Genomic DNA, 14,480 nt, shown 5'->3' on the forward strand with positions numbered 1-14,480 from the left:
AGGAGATACAGCCGTTAGTAATGAAGCAGGAACAATGAAGCAAACAGTTTATTAGTGAAAGAAAGAGCACTGAGGTTTCCAGGTTAACATTTTGACCTAATCACAAAGGGGAAGTGTTGTGATCAGAGTTGCTACTTGACTCTGTTTGACAGATGAAAGGGGATGTTATTTGTTGTTTTATTTCATGAAGCTACCACTTGAACAGTACTTCTCCTTCCAGTGCTGTGATTTACTTTGATGCCCAACCAAATTAGTGCCCCTGTAAATGACTCCCTTTCTGTGCTATAAAGTACCTGTCACTTGCGAAAGTGACTTGCACAGAGGAAGGTTTCCGAAAGAAAACTGTTCCAGTCAAAAGAGTCAGCAGTATGGCAAGGTTTTTAATTTCTGCATGCTTTCCCAAGGAGCTAGATTAATGCTCCTTATTCTTGATAGCCAATTTATGCAAGGTGGGAAAACATCCACATGGAAAACAGTTGTCTAAGACTGACAAACATTTATTACAGTCTATAATGAACATAACTCGATTCCCTATCTGACTGAAATTCAAGCCACACAGAATCTGCACAATGTTGGTAGGAACTTCCTCATCCCATCATAAATGGATTGACCATTCCAGCTTGCCCAGTTTCCACACCCACTCCCTCCCCCTGCTCCTGGGATATGAAGAATCATTTCCATTTCCACCCCTGTCCAGCTTGGAGGTCCCAGGTCATGGCCACCAACTCTTTAGACACACCCATTAGTGCCTCTGTTTATAGTAATTATAATAGCTTACATTTATATAGTGCCTTTCATCCAGAAGCACTAGGCCCCTCAGGAGCTATATAGAATATGGGTGAAATCCAGGCCCCCCTGAAATCAATGTGAGTTTTGCCATTGACACAAGCGGGTGCAGTATTTCATCCTGTCTGTACTAAATATTCATACACAGGGATCACTTCATCCAGCAGGTGAGCGTCTCAGTGTCTGGGGATATACATACATAAGGGCTAATCCTAAAGGGTAGCATGTACCTTCAACTCCCACTGAAGCAGGAGAAATCTCATCGTTCCTATTAGGTGTTGCACAACTAAAGCCCTGTGACAGAGTTCTTCTTCTTCTTAGTGTATGTGCAACATATCTCAGCGGTCTCATGACAAGGATTCATCACCACGTTTGGTCCGCTGGTTGGATCATTAGCTTCCCCGGCTTGGGCCGGGTACTGACTGAGAGTGCGATGTGAATGCTGATCTGTGCCTCCCATGGCAGAGTTAAAAATATATAACTAAGTGGGGCAAAATATTATTAAATAGGAAGTCAACCTTTTGCATAGTTCTCTATTGGAAAGTAAACGTTACTTCCAATGGTAGTTTTGGAAATTGCAAATGCTATCTCTCAGGGTCTGGAACACCGCAGTGGATGATTTAAAATGCAGATGTACGTGCCTCTCTGTATATTCTCTTCACTGCTACTTATTCAGAAGGTTAGCTGGGTGAAAAAGTGTTCTAAATAGGCTAGCCCTGTCATCCACAACCAATGAGTCAGGTGTGCCGGTGTGTGACACACATTGGTCTGGGTTGCAGAAACAGCTCTCCAAGATGGTGGTTGCATTTCAGAGAAGCACAAATTATCTCTTTGTCCTCCAGAGGCTTTCTTTTGAGGTGATAGGTTAGCATTCAGGGTACCAGGAATTTATTCACCATGCCAGACACTCAAAGGAAAGAGCCATTTATAAATGAGTCTCGAGTGCCACCTGGTGGTCAGGTACGCCAAAATAAACCAGTGCTGGGCCAATGAGGAGCCTTCCCCACTCTTCCCATCCCTCCCCATCCTCATCACTGGTGAAAATTAAAGGAGAAACAGAGCTGCTGTTTGTGAGGGGTACACTGAAAAGCAACGCAAAAGCAACACCTGCTGAGGCAGTTAGCCAACATCCACTCTCCCCGCCCTGCCTCCTCCTCAGTGCTGCTCTGAGATCTATTGAGCTTTCATTCTTATCTGGACCGCATCACTGTAGTAGCTGAGCACCTCACAGTCTTCAGTGTATTTCTCCTCACGGGTAGGCCCGTGCTATTATCCCCATTTTACAGATGGGGAACTGAAGCACAGAGAGGCCAAGGGCCAGATCTTTATAGGTGTTTAGACATCTTTCTGCAGCGGTAGGTGTTGAAATACCTTTAAAAATCTGGCCTAAGTAAGTTGCCCAGGACCCACCAGGGAGTCTGTGGTGAAGCAAGGGATTGAACCCTGCTCAACCATTGAATCTTCCCTCCTCATTGATCATGGCACACTGGCAAGGAAAGCAAACACGTCAGTCATGTTGCTATTTCCTAGTGTCTAAGGCCTTGTCCTCACTGCAGGTTTGCCCTGGTTTCAGCCAACAGTGGCCCACTGGTATAGCTGCACTGATGAAGACCTCTAGTGTAGACAGTGTGAGTTTCTGAAAGCCATCATTTGTATCAGTGCATCTCCCCTTGCCCTCCTACAGCTCTTTCCTCCTTCCCTCTATCACAGATGCAGAAGTTTCTTGGCTGTTCTCCTTCCCTCACCCCTCCACTTGCCACAGTGATGCCATCTTTTGATCTCCCTTGTGCCCGCTCTTATCTCCTCCCTTACTCTTCTCTGTAACCTCTCACTCTCCTTTGGGTCCTTCCCCACACAGTACAAACATGTGCCAGTCTCCCCCATCTTAAAAAAAAACCAACCTTGACTCCACTTGCCTCTCCAACTACTGCCCCATCTCCCTCCTCCCTTTCATCTCTAAATTCATTTTAGGTCTGTTTATAATCACTGGCTGGAGTTCCCTCTCCTCCAATTCCATCCTCAACTCTCTCTAATCTGGCTTCTGCCCCTTGCACTCCACTGAAACCACTCTCACCAAAGTCTCTAATGACCTCTTCGAAGCTAAAGCTTTGAACCTGTTCTCCATCCTCATCCTCCGTGACCTGTCTGCTACCTTCAACACAGTCGATCATTCTCTTCTTGAAATCTTGTTCTCCATTGGCTTCCATGATTCGGTCCTCTCCTGGTTCTCCTTCTACCTCTCTAATTGCTCTTTCAGTGGATCCTCATCATCCACCTCCAACTTTATGTAGGGGTTTGTTCCACAGGGCTCTGTGCTTGGTCCCACTCTTGTCTCCCTCCCTCCCTTGTCTCTGGGTAGTCTCACCTGCAAACACAAATTCAACTATTCTCTCTGTGCCAATGAGTCACAGATCACCTGTCTCCTCCTGTACAAACTAAAATCTCAGCCTGTCTCTTTGACATCTCCTCATGGATGTCTAGTCATCAACTCAAACTCAATATGACTAAAACAAAGCTCTGAATCTTCTTCCCCGGCCTGTTTCTGTTACTTCGTTTCTCAATCACTGTGGAGAGTACCACCATCCTGCCTGTCAGTGAGGCTCTGAACTTGGGTGTCCTCTTAGGCTCTGACTTCTCTCTAGGTCTGCAGATATAGGCTATGTCTACACCTTGGTGATTCTCTCTGCATCACATCTCTAAGTTAGGGATTTTCCTGTCCATCCACACAGTTAAAACTCTCGTCCAGGCTCTCATCATCTCACATCTCAATCACTGCAACATCCCTCTCTCTGGGCTTGAAAACTACAAACTTGCTCCACTCAAATCCATGCACAATGCTGCTTTCAAGATCATATTCCTAGCCTGTCACTTTGACCATGTCACCCCTCTTTTTGGATCCCTTCACTGGCTTTCCCTTCTCTGTTGCATCAAACGTTTGTTTTTTGTCTTCACTTTCAAGGCCCTTCCTCCTGGCATAACCACACTACCTATCATCTCTCACTCGCCACTGAGATGTTGACTCCTGCCTCTGATCTGCCCATGATGTCATAAGAACATAAAAATGGCCATACTGGGTCAGACCAAAGGTCCATCTAGCCCAGTATCCTGTCTTCCGACAGTGGCCAATGTCAGGTGCCCCAGAGGGAATGAACAGAACAGATAATCATCAAGTGATCCATCCCCTGTCGCTCATTCCCAGCTCCTGGCAAACAGAGGCTAGGGACACCATCCCTGCCCATCCTGGCTAATAGCCATTTATGGACCTATCCTCCATGATATTATCTAGTTCTTTTTTGAACCCTGTTACAGTCTTGGCGTTCACAACATCCTCTGGCAAAGAGTTCCACAGGTTGACAGTGCATTGTGTGAAGAAATACTGCCTTTGGTTTGTTTTAAACCTGCTGCCTATTAATTTCATTTGGTGACCCCTAGTTCTTGTGTTATGAGAAGGAGTAAATAACACTTCCTTATTTACTTTCTCCACACCAGTCATGATTTTATAGACCTCTATCCTGTCCCCCTTTAGTCATCTCTTTTCCAAGCGGAAAAGTCCCAGTTTTATTAATCTCTCCTCATCGGGAAGCCGTTCTACACCCCTCATCATTTTTGTTGCCTGTCAGCTTCCCTCACCCTCTTGTTAAATTTTCAAACAAATGCCATTGCGCCCTCATGCTTGGGAGGAGCTCCCCGTAAACATCTACAAAGCTCCCTCATTATCCTCCTTCAAATCCCTCCTTAAAACTCTCATTTGCTGTCATGCCTCCAAAAAACTTGACATCAGGTGGCTGGTGTGCTGGGATCACTGCCTGTCATGGTGGCCCATACTGTCTCATTGTTTCCTTGCACTCCCAACTGTAATCTCTTGTTTTATACGTAGATTATAAAATCTCTGGGGCAGGGACCATCTTTTTGCTCTCTTTGGCAATCTGGTAATACAAATAATACCCTGGTTGCAAGCAGGGGTAAACTGCTCCCGCACAGATAACAATTTATAGCCTATGCTAGAAGTTTGCATTGGTGCAGCTATCTCAGAGCCTGAATTCCTAAATCCAGTTTACACATAGAAGTTGTAACAAAAGAAAAATAAGGTCACTAAATGGGATGCGAACAACGAGGGACAGTGCTTCAATGAGATTCAGGGTCGCTAGTCTTCCCCTAGTGAACTGAATGAGCATTTTATAACTTTGTCAGGATAATTGTCATTGCTCAAGCGGCTTTGATGGGATGATTTTTGACTTAATTACCAATAGGTGTTAATAAAACAATCAAAGGTCACAGATGGCTCAGGCTCTGTTTGTCTCACACAATGAGCAATCAGGAAATTGTCCCCCTCAGTTACAATTACAGGTGATAACAGGGGGAATCAATCCGAATGAAGTGTGCTGAAAAGTAACATTCAGATAAACCAATTTAAAATGGGACAGCACAGAAACAAACACACTTGGATGTCCCAGTTAAGTAGCTTCTGCTTTATTTCCAAGCTCTAGGAAAATAGTCAACAGTGTCCCTGCTGCAATTTTTTCTGAACCAAGTAGATTTATTTATTTTCTGGTAATCATGAAGGGCTCTGATCTGGGGATGTGGGGAGAGAACCTACAATAAATTTGATCAAAGTCAAAAGAAGTTTCTATCCTTTAATTTATTGTTAATGTTAAGTCATCATTTCCTTCATCCAGAATGATAAAAGCAGCACATTTCTCTCTTCTGACATGAATAAGGCAGGAGAAAGTCAACGAGAGCTTTATTTAGAGAAATGTAAAGGATCTTGTTTTGACCAAATACACTGATTTATCCACTCTTCTGAAGGTGAGTGGCATATTAAACATACCATTGTTTTAAAATGTGCTCAGCTATCTCGTGGCACCTCTGCTTAGTTTGTGCACATAAGGTTGTACACCTTAGAGAGGCACTCACAAGAGCTGGGATTCCACCTCAAGCTGAAGAAATGGAAGAGATGGTTTTAGTGTGGATGAAAAATAATCACATCCAAGCTTCCTGCGCCTGTCCCCTGCCTCCAGAGGGCTCCAGTTCAGAAAAGGACTTGTGTCATGGGTTTCCATGAGACTTAAACATGGGCTGAAAGTCGAGCATGTGCCTAAGGCTGCTTCCACGCAGCATCTGGGAGATGGACTTTCCAGCTTGGGTAGACGTAGGCGCGCTAGTTCTGATGCAGCTAGTGTGCTTAAAATAGCAGTGTGACCATAGGAGGGCAGGCTGTGGGTCGGGCTCGCTGCCCCAGCAGCACAATCCTGTCCTGGACCCAAGGTGCATATCCAGAGTGGCTAACCTGTCCTGCCACCTGGGCCACGCCAGCTACACTGCTATTTTTTAGCGTGTTGGTGCAGTCAAAGCAGCGTTTTTCTGAGCTGGAAATGACACCTGCAGCTCCAGTGTAGACGTACTCTAAGTGCTTTCCTGAATCGTCAAAAGACAAGGCTGTGATTCACTTAGGGAGCAGTCAAGTACATGCCTGCTGGAGAAATTTCATTAGTAGGTGATATAAATAGGTGCATGAATAGTTCTGTAATGGCAAAGTAAACAAAAGCAGAAAACCATTGACCCCAGCAGAGTGTTTTTACATTGAGAGGTTGTCTGGCATAGACTGTTCTTCTCCCAAGCTCCTGATAACTGAGGAAAAGGCATTTTCTCAGTGAATGGCACCAATGCAGAATAGGTGGCAAGGAACTAGAGGTGAGTATCCATGGCTCCATCCTGTTACATTCATATTTTTCCATAGACTACAGTTTTGCAGGGCATTAGTAACTGGTAACAATATAAGTGGTGGTACAAGAAGTCCGCCTAGGAGAAAAACGCACAGTGAGTTAACATCAGCCATACCTCTGTCACCTCAGGGTGGGGTTATTGCAATGCACTTTACTTCAGGATACCCTGGAAGACCATCAGTGCAGAACATGGTGTTCAAGAACTTTCAATGGCCTCTATGGAGATGTCTTGACATCAGGCCCTTGCGGCGAAGCTGGGGATCTATGGAATCATGGTTCTGCCAACTCTACTGTATGGCCATGAAACAGGGGTGCTGATGAAGGCTGAAGAGCAGTGGTTTGATGCGTTCTCATTGTCTTCATCAGCTGCTCTATGTTAAGTGACAGGACAGAATCTGCAATGGGGATATTCGTAGCTGAACCCAGCAACCGCCTTCATCAGAGAAAGGTACGATACAATCCAATGGCTTGAAGGCGAAGCTAGACAAATTCAGACAGGAAACAAGGCATACATTTTTAATGGTGAGAGTAATTAACCACTGGAACAGTTTACCAAGGGTCATGGTAGATCCTCCATCACTGACCATTTTAAAATCAAGATAGGCTGTTTTCTAAAAGATCTGCTTCAGGAATTATTTTGGAGCAGTTCTTTGGCCTGTGTTATACAGGAGGTCAGACCAGATGATCACAACAGTCCCTTCTGGATCTTGCCCATTCGTTCATTCATGTGGAACACTCCTGTATGGTTGGGATGCCCTCACAGCATCCTTTTTGGGAAAGTTTTTGAAAATCTAGTCCAAGTGGGAAAAAATCAGTTTAATTTAAAGGCTATGGAGCCATCTTGGTCTAGGTAATACAGCTGTCTGAGAGCCAAACTGTTACCTGTCTCTTCCAATGGTCAGTTATACCTCCTTAGAAATGGGACTGCAAGCGATGGGACAGCTCTGTGATCGCCCATTACAACATCCTCTCGGCCTTGGTTTTGTGTCTTCTCGCATATAAAGAACAACCGTGCCTTTCTGCCACAATGCTGAATTGCCTGCATGGTTCGCAGCTCAGGCAGGAGGTGAAATGTTCTCAAATAAATGTTCTCAGAGCTGTTTAAATGATACATTTCCAGTGCACCCACCTCATGTGTCTATACAAATCCCATAGGCAAGCCGGACATGGAGGATAAAAAGCACACCTTGCAATATTTTCATTTTAAAGTTTCCTGTTTGGATTTGCTCAGATTGAGCCCCATGCAGTGGTAGCCATGGGGTAGGATTTCATCCAGTCTGCAGATAATAATGACACTCACAGAGCAGCTTTCATCCAACTGTCTCAATGCCCTTTGCAAAAGGTGGCATTATTTCGTGCAGAGCAATGGTTTTGGATGCTCTAGAATGTTGTCAAAGCAGAGGACAGCTGTTGCAGGAGTTCTGAAAATGTGGCCCCTCATGTGGTCATCCAAGCCGCCTGAGGAGCCTGACTCCATCTGAGCTCTCGGCTACTTGGATTTACAAAGGCAGCGGTCACAGTAGTGCACGATCCCCAGTAACTGCTATACCAATCTGTTGTTAAAAGCAAAAGTGCCCTTCTATTGCTCTGGGCTCTGGTCACTGAGAAGGGAGGTAGGCAACAGAAAGAACCAACAAAGACCAAGGAAATATACATGACATCAGAAATGCCAAAGGTACTTGAATGGGCCATGGCAAATCCTCCCATCACCAGTTTTATGCCTGCTCTAGCTGGGTGCAAAGGACACATTGCGGAAAAAGGAGGTGGATTAGAGAAGGGTTAACTGCAGCATGCTGTATCCTTGGAATGATATAAGTTCGTCTGGGAGATCACCACTCTCTGAGCCCCTGTGGGAAATATACACTATTATCTGGTGCCGTATCAAAGAGAGCATGGAGGCGGAGACTCAGCCCTAGAGCACGAATCAAACAGCTTGGTACTTACACTGCTCTCACTGGCTCGCCCATTCGTTTGTCCCCATAATCCTCCTCCTGCTAGGGATAAAGTAATTGTGCTTCTGAAAACACAGGCTTGGGTACTCAAACACGCACTGAGCCACAGACCACTTGTATCCTCACCAGCTTTTGGAAACACTGACCCTAACCTCTTTGCATTTCAGCTTAACAAAGAGGATAACAACAGATTGCTGGCTTCCCCCTTGCTAGGAATCCCACTGGTGGGCACCAGGATGGTTACCAGTTTGGCTTACACTGGGTGCGTGAGATATTACATTGCTGTACCTCGCTGTAAATAGCAAGAAGAGCCGGCACTCTAGAATCTGGTATCTCTGACACTCTTTGTCTTCAGTGTGCTAAATGCCAGATTTTCTGCTGGAAACAATAAGCAATCCTAACCCTTTCATGTCACAGCCTTTCATTGCCATTCAGATTGTGGGTCCTCCTGGAAGTAGGGCTTTGTGTTCTGTTACTTCCAGAGTAGTCCCGGTTCCTACTTATTTCAGTGATTTTAAGCTACAGGCTAGCAAAGCAAGAGACAAGTGTTTGTCCCCACTCAGCCCCTCCTGGTAATTCATTCTACGCATCGGGATAATAATAATGGTCAATAATAATAACTGCGCTGGACAGTAAGCTTTGTTACATGTAATATTCTGCATTCAGAATCTTAGAGAAATTGATTATGGGTCACATGGCTGCTCCCCAGCAGTTGTTGTAAACATCTGGCTTGACATTAACAGCCAGGAAATCCCCGCTGGCTTCTGTAACCATAGCTGTTGCAAACTCAGTGTGTGTGTGTGTGTGAGTGACACAGAGAGAGAGAGAGAGTAGCATGGGGACCTCTCTCAATATGCCCCATCACACTTCCTTTGGATCAGCTTCCACGTGGAGACCTGTGTGACATTCGTGACTCTTGCTGTTGATTTTTCATTCTCTAGGGCAAATGGCTCCCCTAAAAGCTCCGTGACCCACAATCCAGTTCTCTATATCTATGCCACGCGTGAATCTGTGCCACTTCAGAGACTAAGCTCACCACTACAGGGAGGTTCCCAGAGCCTGCTGGTGTGGGAGTATGCTCAGTGGATTAGCCATGTTAATGTGAGCGTTGTAACCACCGTTGCCTTGTTGGCCCTGCTGTGCTGCAGAGGTGGACGAGGCTGTGGCTGCAGAGGCCAGGCTGAAGGACAATGCACCTGGGTTTTAGCACCAGCCAGTAAATCACCCTTTGCCTTTTCAAAGCTCCCAGCATTTCCAAGGACAATCCGCTCTGCATTCTGGGAAATTCCAGTCTGGTTTTGATAGGACTCTCTTAATTATCTGACGCCTATGCTGGAGACCGCTTTCTGGCTGTTCCCCTGAGGATCAAAGCATCTTGAAGTATGAATGATTATCTGAATTTGCTAGACCCCCCCCGTTTCTTCCCCCCATAATCTACTCCTTCTGCTCTTTCTAGCAGGCCTGACTCCCTGACCTGCTGGCTTCTTGGGCATGGGGAGATATAGCTTAGTGGCCTGCTACCTCTATTCCAATGTATGGAACAATTTCAGTCGATAGTTGTATTCCTGGCTTTCTCGTTCTCAGGACCTCTAGTCTCCCAATAAGGCAGTGAGGAAGGTTCTGTCATGCTGTCTAACGTACAAAATACTCCAGGGTATTATTTTTCAGCTTTAGCACTTCACTGACAGAAATTAAACATGGTGTAAGACATATTCTATCATAATAAGAGCCAGGTATTATTATTACTCTGTTTTTATTAAAAGAACACATTACAGCTCTGACAGACAGTTAATTTTATAAAAGCAAAATGCTAGGTACCTCATTAAACATTTCATGATCTTCCAGATAAGTATACTGCAGTCTATAAGCAGAATCTTTCTCTGTAATTTTCATGAATATAAACTTGTATTAAAGGAAAGGGATAACTTTGCCATTCGTTTAATCACTCAGTCATTTAGTAGGATAGCTTCCTTTCTCATCATATCAGACAGGGACTGTTGGGTATTTAAGAATAAATAGGTAGTATGATAGGGTCAGGCTAGATGGCTGTAGGAGAGTAATAGAAGGCAGATATATTAGCCCCAGGCTAAGTAGGTCCCTTTTCCCTGGGTAAGGTAACAGGAAAGTTCCAGAACAATCAGGAACCTTCTGGAGACAGTTAAGACAGGCTGATTAGAACACCTGCAGCCAATCAAGAAGCTGCTAGAATCAATTAAGGCAGGTTAATCAGGGCACCTCGGTTTTAAAAAGGAGCTCACTTCAGTTTGTGGTGTGCGTGTGAGGAGCTGGGAGCAAGAGGCACTAGGAGCTGAGAGTGAGAACACGGACTGTTGAAGGACTGAGGTGTACAAGCATTATCAGACACCAGGAGGAAGGTCCTATGGTGAGGATAAAGAAGGTGTTGGGAGGAGGCCATGGGGAAGTAGCCCAGGGAGTTGTAGCTGTCGCACAGCTGTTCCAGGAGGCACTCTAGACAGCTGCATTCCACAGGGCCCTGGGCTGGAACCCGGAGTAGAGGGTGGGCCCGGGTTCCCCCCAAATCCTCCCAACTCCTGGTCAGATACAGGAGGAGTCGACCTGGACTGTGAATTCAGAAAAACGGCCAAGCTGAGGGCTGCCATGAAGCTCCAAGGTGAGCAAATCCGCCAATATGTGCAAGACCCACCCACCAAGGTAGAACAGGAATTTTGTCACAGTAGTTGAAAGGGTTGAGTTGGATAGTACAACCTCCTCCTTCCGCCCAAGAAGTATGCTTAGGGCCAACACTAGCTCATCATAAACTGAAGGCACAACACTGTATCTAGCAGATCCTGAAAGATATTAAGTAAGTAAATCCAATTATTCTTGTCTAAATTTCAGTTACATCATAGCAAAATTTTTAGAAGCCTTTACAATCCATCACCAACTTCAAGCACACAGCAGCTGATCTTCTAGTGATCTGCTGCACACCATCATCTATCTCCTCTCTGGTTATCCTGTACTATGATGACTCTCTACTATTCCTTCCATGATAACTTTCCCAAGGGTATTTCCATTTCTTGCCTAATGTGAGCAGAGCACATAACTTTGCACTTGTTGATTTTCACCATCAGGGTCTGCTTCTCTCCAATAATATTTCTAACATAGCCATTTATCTGTTTTTCTGTATAGAAGGTATGCAAGAGTCTTCACCAGCACCACGTTTCAAAAGCTTCAGTTTTTTCCTTGTCAATGGCATTAACTTCCCACAATTCACATTCCAAATTACTAAGGAAAAAATTAGGCTTTTCACCAGTTGCATCTAACCCCTTTAGTGCACGCCACATAGACCACTTCTGTGTCTCTACACTTATGAGATGCTTTCTCCTGGAATCTACTAGTTTAGATTACGCTGGTGTAATAAACATGACAATGCGTGTCATGTCTACCCCTAATGGCTGGTCTACTAGAGGATAATAACTTGCTTTTGATAGCAGCTGATGGAGTTATTCCTTTAGCTTAAGTAGCACAGGATCTGTGCTGTGGTACTGTAGTTTTCATGTTCAAATCCTGCTGATATTACTCTGGCAGAAAGTATAGGCCTTGCAGTCTCCACCAAAATTTTCCGCATGGGAGCTTTTGTGGGAATCCATTCTCCAACGTGATAGATTTTAGGATTTCTTCTTTCCTGCTGCTTGAAAAATAAACAGAAATGAAATTCAATAGACAGCAAAAATATCTAGGAGCTGCAGGAGTTAGAGTTTACCATCTGTCCCTGGGGAATGCAACACACTCTGTAATGCAATATGCTGAATCAGCTGTCATATTTCAGAGATGACGAGAAAGGGAAAAAAAGAAAAGACTAAACAGTACTGCCTTCTATTTTGGCTCGGAATACCCTAGAAATAACAAACATTTGATCGCCAAGGCTTAGCTGACAACAGCTCTAAATAGAAAGGAATGTGTGGGATGAGAAACAAGTAACAAATGGCCCAAGAGAGAACAAGTTACTGAAGCATGCGAGCTATAAGTAGGCAAACCAGCCTCTCCTTAAAGGTGCATGGTAGTGCTCCGGTGAGGGGCATCAGATCAGGTCTATATGGAGGGTCTTGGGAGGTCAGAGAAGTGTCCTTCCATGTGCTCATACAGACAAGTGCCAAAGGCTGAACCGTGCATGGCTGCAAGTTGCAGGGATTCCCCAGCGGGGTGGGTGAGTGGAATTTGCTGTAAGACAGATGGGAAATGTGAGGGTAGAGAGGCCTGCATAGGTTCATTTCCCTGTAAATCCAGGGTCACTCTGAGGAGTGGCAACAGGACAGCCAGGAAGGGGTCCAGAACTGAGGGAGGAGGAAGGCTGTGTGGCAAAAACGTGCTGAGCGTGGAGTAGTTACTGTTTCTCTCATTCAGTCCCTCGGGTAGCATCTTCCCTTTGCTTCCAGGCCACGTCATTGGCTTCTGGCTTGCAGCAGAGCGAGGGCAGCTGAAAGTCGAGGAATCCAGAGTGCAAATCTGTGCACATGTCCACAAGCAGGGAGGTCTGAAAGGCGCAGCCTGGTGATGGGGATTGGTGGAATGGAGTCAAGATTTGTCTGGCCTGGTGGCTGCTCTGGTTGTGTCCTACGGTGCTATTACAACGCACCAAGCGTGACTGTGTATCAGAAGGAGATGTGCTCGGTAGCCACGCTCTTCTGGCTTCAAATGGAGCAAAGCTGCTGGCTTGTGTTTATGGACCAGTGGTGGTGCCTGGGTGTTTTTGGAGAGCTGCAGGTGAGTTTTTGGAGAGCTGCAGGTAACACAGGTGAATCTTCAGATTTCATTGCTTGGTTCCCCCTTCCCTGCCCTGGTTCCCCTCTGCTCCTTTCCCACGCCTTCCTCCAGATCCACTGAGAACAGTGAGCAGTTGCTGCACTTGAGTGTTTCTCTCTTGGCCCCTGGAGACTCTATTCCTCTGATTTTTAGGAGAAGACAGTAGGCTGCAATGTCCCGGCTTTGGCCTTTGGTTTGCTTGGTTTTTGCAGTGTACGATCTTTCTGTCACTCACCTCTACCCAGGCATTACAACCCTGTAATGGGGTGCTGCACCCATTGGCTTGGGAACTAGAGGCTTTACCAGGTTTTACATGGGGCTCTGCTCCCAGTCCCGCATGCGGGGTCCTGGCCCCATGCCTGGGGCTCTACTTCTGGCCCCCAACGCGGGGTCTCGGCTGCCAGCCCCGAGCCCAGGGCTTTGCTTCTGGCTCCGCACGCAGGGTCCCAGCTGCTGGCCCTGTGCCCACCCCCAGCCCCCTTACCCTTGTCTGGGTCCCCCTCTCCCGGAGACACGACCCTGCTCCCGGCCCCAGCTCTGGGGGGTGAGGGGGGTGGACAGGGGTAAGGGGGGCTGGCTTTCAGCACCCCCACTAGTAAAAGTGTTCCAGCGTCATTGGCTGCACCCCTGCTGTTTAAGTCCTGAGCCCTCACCCGACGTTGCCAATGGACTGCAATCCTGACCTGCAGCAGAATCTATGTCCCCAAGAGGTTTCACACATGTCACCGCAATAACTGCAGACTGCTGCATCCCTGCTGTTCCAGTCACAGTCACTCGCTCAGTTCTGCAAAACACTTTTGGAGTGTACCTTCCCTCTGACCTAGGACTGCAGGGAGCACAGCGGTGGTGTGCTGTGGGGAAAGCTATCTAGCTGTTCTGTAGCTGTAGAAAAATTGTTTTTCTTAACCTCTGAGGATCAGACAAGAAGCAACAGGCTTAAATTGGAGCAAGGGCGGTTTAGGTTGGACATTAGGAAAAAGTTCCTAACTGTCAGGGTGGTTAAGCACTGGAATAAATTGCCTAGGGAGGTTGTGGAATCTCCATCACTGGGGATTTTTAAGAGCAGGTTCGACAAACACCTGTCAGGGATGGTCTAGATGATACTTAGTGCTGCCATGAGTGCAGGGGACTAGATGACCTCTCAAGGTCCCTTCCAGTGCTATGACTCTATAAATAGAAAACTCCAGCCTCCCAGGCTGTCAGCCCTTGCAGTTTTATCTATCGATCATCTATCTATCTATCAATCTATCTATTG

This window comes from Lepidochelys olivacea (assembly GCF_965140295.1).
Source record: "Lepidochelys olivacea isolate rLepOli2 genome assembly, chromosome: 13".
NCBI lineage: Eukaryota > Metazoa > Chordata > Testudines > Cheloniidae > Lepidochelys > Lepidochelys olivacea.